This window comes from Cherax quadricarinatus, chromosome 25, assembly GCF_038502225.1.
Source record: "Cherax quadricarinatus isolate ZL_2023a chromosome 25, ASM3850222v1, whole genome shotgun sequence".
NCBI lineage: Eukaryota > Metazoa > Arthropoda > Malacostraca > Decapoda > Parastacidae > Cherax > Cherax quadricarinatus.
In genome coordinates, this window is record NC_091316.1 from 31,244,828 (window position 1) to 31,254,109 (window position 9,282).

A 9,282-nucleotide genomic window follows, 5' to 3' on the forward strand; every position below is an offset into this window, starting at 1 on the left:
GAGTACAGGACAGTAAGTATCATGCAGGAGTACAGGACAGTAAGTATCACGTAGGAGTACAGGACAATAAGTATCACGTAGGAGTACAGGACAGTAAGTATCACGTAGGAGTACAGGACAATAAGTATCACGTAGGAGTACAGGACAATAAGTATCACGCAGGAGTACAGGACAATAAGTATCACGTAGGAGTACAGGACAATAAGTATCACGTAGGAGTACAGGACAATAAGTATCACGCAGGAGTACAGGACAGTAAGTATCACGCAGGAGTACAGGACAATAAGTATCACGTAGGAGTACAGGACAGTAAGTATCACGTAGGAGTACAGGACAATAAGTATCACGCAGGAGTACAGGACAATAAGTATCACGCAGGAGTACAGGACAGTAAGTATCACGTAGGAGTACAGGACAATAAGTATCACGTAGGAGTACAGGACAATAAGTATCACGTAGGAGTACAGGACAGTAAGTATCACGCAGGAGTACAGGACAGTAAGTATCACGCAGGAGTACAGGACAATAAGTATCACGTAGGAGTACAGGACAATAAGTATCACGCAGGAGTACAGGACAGTAAGTATCACGCAGGAGTACAGGACAATAAGTATCACGCAGGAGTACAGGACAATAAGTATCACGCAGGAGTACAGGACAATAAGTATCACGCAGGAGTACAGGACAGTAAGTATCACGCAGGAGTACAGGACAGTAAGTATCACGCAGGAGTACAGGACAATAAGTATCACGCAGGAGTACAGGACAATAAGTATCACGCAGGAGTACAGGACAATAAGTATCACGTAGGAGTACAGGACAATAGTATCACGCAGGAGTACAGGACAATAAGTATCACGCAGGAGTACAGGACAGTAAGTATCACGCAGGAGTACAGGACAATAAGTTTGGTTCTTCTTGAAACTCCATGCAAATGATGGGACAAAATTTCTGGAATACTCTGTCAGAAAATGCTAAACTTGTTTCTGCTAAATAACTTCTAAAAAAATTAAAACACAATAGGACCGAGTGAGGTATATTTTTATAATAACAATAATAATAATAACATTAATAATAATATATAATAATTAATAATAATAATAATAGTAATATTATTATATAATAAATAATAATAATAATAATAATAATATATTATTATTATTATTATTATTATTGATAATAATAACAGACAATTTCAGAAAACGCCATTTTTGTGAAACTTTCCGTTGCTGCTGCACCAACCTTCTGTAAATATTGTGTGATCTTCATACCTATCTATTTATCTTTCTATCTATGTATATATATATATATATATATATATATATATATATATATATATATATATATATATATATATATATATATATATATATATATTTAAGCATAGAACCTCGTCCATATATGTGTACCATTTTGCTTTATAAGGAAGGATAGATTTAAGCTGTCTAGTTTCAAAAAAATCCATTTACAAATTATTAAGAACTGGTGAGAGAGGTTTTCCCATTGTCATACAAAACTTTTGAGTGCAAATCTCTCCATTAAACACAAACTTTGCATCAAAGTTTATTGACACAGAAAATGGTAAATCATAATTAGAGAGGTTTTCAGATGCTAAACTGGAACTATTGAGGCATCAAAACTAACCATATTTTAAGTCAGTTATGATGCTTAATTTATCAACTAAATCGGTATTATTTTTAACCCTGAAGTTAGAAAATTTGCCAACAATTGGGCATAATTTTTCTACTAGCCATTTGAATAATTTGTAGGCGACTGAGCCGATGGAGTTAATTTTGGGTCCCGCTGAATTAAGTAGTTTATGTGTTTTGTTTCATGTATATATATATATGCTAATGATGGATAGGTTGGCAGTCTTGATTTTTTTTAATTGGTTCATATTTATTTTTCAGTAATCATTTTATTGTTTTATTAAATTTATTGCTAACCAAGTCTAAGTCATTCTTTCTGAGTCGGAAATAATGATCCCTATCATTAAAGACATTATTTATCTTACCTTGGTAATTAGTATTTTTTTAACTACTAGCGCATTTATTTTCTCCACTTCAGCAGTATCCAGATGTTCATTATTTTTTTAAATTTTCACCTTGTGGCTTAGCGCTTCTTTTGATTATAATAATAATATAAAATTTTCACAAGACTTAGAAAATCTCTGAGGAGAATTAGGAAACTTTTCTATTATCTTAAAACTATAAATCTTTCCATTACTTATATTAATTTCATCAGTCTTTATACCAGTAGATTTTTCCAAGTTGCAAAAAGCTTTTGCAATTTCCACAATATTGACATTTTTTATGAGGCTGCGAAACTTAGACGGAAACTTAGAAGTTCTCATCTAATGTTTCATCTGATAAGAACAAACTTATTAATATGTCTAGTTCAGTCACTTGCATTGTAGCTTGTTATTGAGTATATTAAAAACTTTTCTGATTTTATTATAACAAAGATCTAACGTAGTTTCCATTCCAGTGGTCTGGGGTGGGGTGGGGTGGGGGGTGGGGGAGGGGTGGGGGTGGATATCAATATTTTGAATGGTTCTTTCTCTTCACTTTTGGTCATTTCGGAATGTGTAAATAGAATAATTTTCAAGCACTTATTAAAATAGCGATGTTTGAGGTGTTTACCATGATGTTATTATCTCAGTGGAGACCACACGACCCTTCACAGTACCACACGACCCTTCACAGTACCACACGACCCTTCACAGTACCACACGACCCTTTACAGTACCACACGACCCTTCACAGTACCACACGACCCTTCACAGTACCACACGACCCTTCACAGTACCACACGACCCTTTACAGTACCACATGACCCTTCACAGTACAACACGACCCTTCTAAGTACCACACGACCCTTCACAGTACCACACGACCCTTTACAGTACCACACGACCCTTCACAGTACCACACGACCCTTCACAGTACCACACGACCCTTCACAGTACCACACAACCCTTCACAGTACCACACGACCCTTCACAGTACCACACGACCCTTTACAGTACCACACGACCCTTCACAGTACCACACGACCCTTCTAAGTACCACACGACCCTTCACAGTACCACAGGACCCTTTACAGTACCACACGACCCTTCACAGTACCACACGAACCCTTTACAGTACCACACGACCCTTCACAGTACCACACGACCCTTCACAGTACCACACGACCCTTCACAGTACCACACGACCCTTTACAGTACCACACGACCCTTCACAGTACCACACGACCCTTCACAGTACCACACGACCCTTTACAGTACCACACGACCCTTCACAGTACCACACGACCCTTTACAGTACCACACGACCCTTCACAGTACCACACGACCCTTTACAGTACCACACGACCCTTCACAGTACCACACGACCCTTCACAGTACCACACGACCCTTCACAGTACCACACGACCCTTCACAGTACCACACGACCCTTTACAGTACCACACTACCCTTCACAGTACCACACGACCCTTCACAGTACCACACGACCCTTCACAGTACCACACGACCCTTCACAGTACCACACGACCCTTCACAGTACCACACGACCCTTTACAGTACCACACGACCCTTCACAGTACCACACGACCCTTCACAGTACCACACGACCCTTTACAGTACCACACGACCCTTCACAGTACCACACGACCCTTCACAGTACCACACGACCCTTCACAGTACCACACGACCCTTCACAGTACCACACGACCCTTTACAATACCACACGACCCTTCACAGTACCACACGACCCTTCACAGTACCACACGACCCTTCACAGTACCACACGACCCTTCACAGTACCACACGACCCATCACAGTACCACACGACCCTTTACAGTACCACACGACCCTTTACAGTACCACACGACCCTTCACAGTACCACACGACCCTTCACAGTACCACACGACCCTTCACAGTACCACGACCCTTCACAGACCCACGACCCTTCACAGTACCACGCGACCCTTCACAGTACCACACGACCCTTTACAGTACCACACGACCCTTTACAGTACCACACGACCCTTCACAGTACCACACGACCCTTCACAGTATCACACGACCCTTCACAGTACCACACGACCCTTCACAGTACCACACGACCCTTTACAGTACCACCCGACCCTTCACAGTACCACACGACCCTTCACAGTACCACACGACCCTTCACAGTAACACACGACCCTTCACAGTACCACACGACTTTTCACAGTACCACACGACCCTTCACAGTACCACACGACCCTTCACAGTACCACACGACCCTTCACAGTACCACACGACCCTTTACAGTACCACACGACCCTTCACAGTACCACACGACCCTTTACAGTACCACACGACCCTTTACAGTACCACACGACCCTTCACAGTCCCACACGACCCTTCACACTACCACACTACCCTTCACAGTACTACACGACCCTTTACAGTACCACACGACCCTTCACAGTACCACACGACCCTTCACAGTACCATACGACCCTTTACAGTACCACACGACCCTTCACAGTACCACACGACCCTTCACAGTACCACACGACCCTTCACAGTACCACACGACCCTTTACAGTACCACACGACCCTTTACAGTACCACACGACCCTTTACAGTACCACACGACCCTTTACAGTACAACACGACTCTTTATAGTATCACACGACCCTTCACAGTGCCACACGACCCTTTACAGTACCACACGACCCTTCACAGTACCACACGACCCTTTACAGTACCACACGACCCTTTACAGTACCACACGACCCTTTACAGTACCACACGACCCTTCACAGTACCACACGACCCTTCACAGTACCACACGACCCTTCACAGTACCACACGACCCTCCACAGTACCACACGACCCTTCACAGTACCACACGACCCTTTACAGTACCACACTACCCTTCACAGTACCACACGACCCTTTAAAGTACCACAAGACCCATCACAGTACCACACGACACTTTACAGTACCACACGACCCTTTAAAGTACCACAAGACCCTTCACAGCACCACACGACCCTTCACAATACCACACGACCTTTTAAAGTACTACAAGACCCTTCACAGTACCACACGACCCTTTACAGTACCACACGACCCTTCACAGTACCACACGACCCTTCACAGTACCACACGACCCTTTAAAGTACCACAAGACCCTTCACAGTACCACACGACCCTTTACAGTACCACACGACCCTTCACAGTACCACACGACCCTTTACAGTACCACACGACCCTTCACAGTACCACACGACCCTTTACAGTACCACACGACCCTTCACAGTACCACACGACCCTTTACAGTACCACACGACCTTTCACAGTACCACACGACCCTTTAACACACCACAAGACCCTTCACAGTACCACCAGACCCACAAGACCCTTCACAGTACCACAAGTACCACACGACCCTTCACAGTACCACACGACCCTTTACAGTACCACACGACCCTTCACAGTACCACACTACCCTTTACAGTACCACACGACCCTTCACAGTACCACACGACCCTTTACAGTACCACACGACCCTTCACAGTACCACACGACCCTTTACAGTACCACACGACCTTTCACAGTACCACACGACCCTTTAAAGTACCATAAGACCCTTCACAGTACCACACGGCCATTTACAGTACCACACGACCCTTCACAGTACCACACAACCCTTTAAAGTACCACAAGACCCTTCACAGTACCACCAGACCCTTTACAGTACCACAAGACCCTTCACAGTACCACAAGACTCTTCACAGTACCACAAGACCCTTCACAGTACCACAAGACCCTTCACAGTACCACACGACCCTTCACAGTACCACACGACCCTTCACAGTACCACGCGACCCTTTACAGTACCACACGACCCTTTACAGTACCACACGACCCTTTACAGTACCACACGACCCTTTACAGTACCACACGACCTTTCACAGTACCACACGACCCTTTAAAGTACCACAAGACCCTTCACAGTACCACACGACCCTTTACAGTACCACACGACCCTTCACAGTACCACACGACCCTTTACAGTACCACACGACCCTTCACAGTACCACACGACCCTTTACAGTACCACAGACCTTTCACAATACCACACGACCCTTTACAGTACCACACGACCCTTCACAGTACCACCAGACCCTTCACTGTACCACACGACCCTTCACAGTACCAGACGACCCTTTACAGTACCACACGACCCTTCACAGTACCACACGACCCTTTAAAGTACCACAAGACCCATCACAGTACCACACGACCCTTTACAGTACCACACGACCCTTTAAAGTACAAGACCCTTCACAGTACCACACAACCCTTCACAGTACCACACGACCCTTTAAAGTACCACAAGACCCTTCACAGTACCACACGACCCTTTACAGTACCACACGACCCTTCACAGTACCACACGACCCTTCACAGTACCACACGACCCTTTAAAGTACCACAAGACCCTTCACAATACCACACGACCCTTTACAGTACCACACGACCCTTCACAGTACCACACGACCCTTTACAGTACCACACGACCCTTCACAGTACCACACGACTTTTTAAAGTACCACAAGACCCTTCACAGTACCACACGACCCTTTACAGTACAACACGACCCTTCACAGTACCACACGACCCTTTAAAGTACCACACGGCCCTTTAATGTACCACACGACCCTTTAAAGTACCACACGACCCTTCATAGTACCACACGACCCTTCACAGTACCACACGACCCTTTACAGTACCACACGACCCTTCACAGTACCACACGACCCTTTACAGTACCACACGACCTTTCACAGTACCACACAACCCTTTAAAGTACCACAAGACCCTTCACAGTACCACACGACCCTTTACAGTACCACACGACCCTTCACAGTACCACACGACCCTTTACAGTACCACACGACCCTTCACAGTACCTCACGACCCTTTACAGTTCCACACGACCTTTCACAGTACCACACGACCCTTTACAGTACAACACGACCCTTCACAGTACCACACGACCCTTTACAGTACCACACGACCTTTCACAGTACCACACGACCCTTTAAAGTACCACAAGACCCTTCACAGTACCACACGGCCTTTTACAGTACCACACGACCCTTCACAGTACCACACGACCCTTTAAAGTACCACAAGACCCTTCACAGTATCACTAGACCCTTTACAGTACCACAAGACCCTTCACAGTACCACAAAATCCTTCACAGTACCACAAGACCCTTCACAGTACCACAAGACCCTTCACAGTACCACAAGATCCTTCACAATACCACAAGACCCTTTACAGTACCACACGACCCTTCACAGTACCACGCGACCCTTCACAGTACTACACGACCCTTCACAGTACTACATGACCCTTCACAATATCACAAGACCCTTCACAGTACCACAAGACCCTTCACAATACCACAATACCCTTTACAGTACCGCACGACCCTTAAGAATACCACAAGACCCTTCACAGTACCACAAGACCCTTCACAATACCACAAGACCCTTCACAGTACCACACGACCCTTCACAGTACCACACGACCCTTCACAATACCACACGACCCTTAAAAGTACTACAAGACCCTTCACAGTACCACACGACCCTTTACAGTACCACACGACCCTTCACAGTACCACACGACCCTTCACAGTACCACACGACCCTTCACAGTACCACACGACCCTTTAAAGTACCACAAGACCCTTCACAGTTCCACACGACCCTTTACAGTACCACACGACCCTTCACAGTACCACACGACCCTTTACAGTACCACACGACCCTTCACAGTACCACACGACCCTTTACAGTACCACACGACCCTTCACAGTACCACACGACCCTTTACAGTACCACACGACCCTTCACAGTACCACACGACCCTTTACAGTACCACACGACCTTTCACAGTACCACACGACCCTTTAAAGTACCACAAGACCCTTCACAGTACCACACGGCCCTTTACAGTACCACACGACCCTTCACAGTACCACACGACCCTTTAAAGTACCACAAGACCCTTCACAGTACCACCAGACCCATTACAGTACCACAAGACCCTTCATAGTACCACAAGACTCTTCACAGTTCCACAAGGCCCTTCACAGTACCACAAGACCCTTCACAGTACCACACGACCCTTCACAGTACCACACGACCCTTCACAGTACCACGGGACCCTTTACAGTACCACACGACCCTTTACAGTACCACACGACCCTTTACAGTACCACACGACCCTTTACAGTACAACACGACCCTTTATAGTATCACACGACCCTTCACAGTACCACACGACCCTTTACAGTACCACACGACCCTTCACAGTACCACACGATCCTTTACAGTACCACGCGATCCTTTACAGTACCACACGACCCTTTACAGTACCACACGACCCTTCACAGTACCGCACGACCCTTTACAGTACCACACGACCCTTCACAGTACCACACGACCCTTCACAGTACCACACTACCCTTCACAGTACCACACGTCCCTTCACAGTACCACACGACCCTTCACAGTACAACACGACCCTTCGCAGTACCACACGACCCTTCACAGTACCACACGACCCTTTACAGTACCACACGACCCTTCACAGTACCACACGACCCTTTACAGTACCACACGACCCTTCACAGTACCGCACGACCCTTTACAGTACCACACGACCCTTCACAGTACCACACGACCCTTTAAAGTACCACAAGACCCATCACAGTACCACACGACCCTTTACAGTACCACACGACCCTTTAAAGTACAAGACCCTTCACAGTACCACACGACCCTTCACAGTACCACACGATCCTTTAAAGTACCACAAGACCCTTCACAGTACCACACGACCCTTTACAGTACCACACGACCCTTCACAGTACCACACGACCCTTCACAGTACCACACGACCCTTTAAAGTACCACAAGACCCTTCACAATACCACACGACCCTTTACAGTACCACACGACCCTTCACAGTACCACACGACCCTTTACAGTACCACACGATCCTTCACAGTACCACACGACTTTTTAAAGTACCACAAGACCCTTCACAGTACCACACGACCCTTTACTGTACAACACGACCCTTCACAGTACCACACGACCCTTTAAAGTACCACACGGCTTTTTAAAGTAACACACGACCCTTTAAAGTACCACACGACCCTTCACAGTACCACACGACCCTTCACAGTACCACACG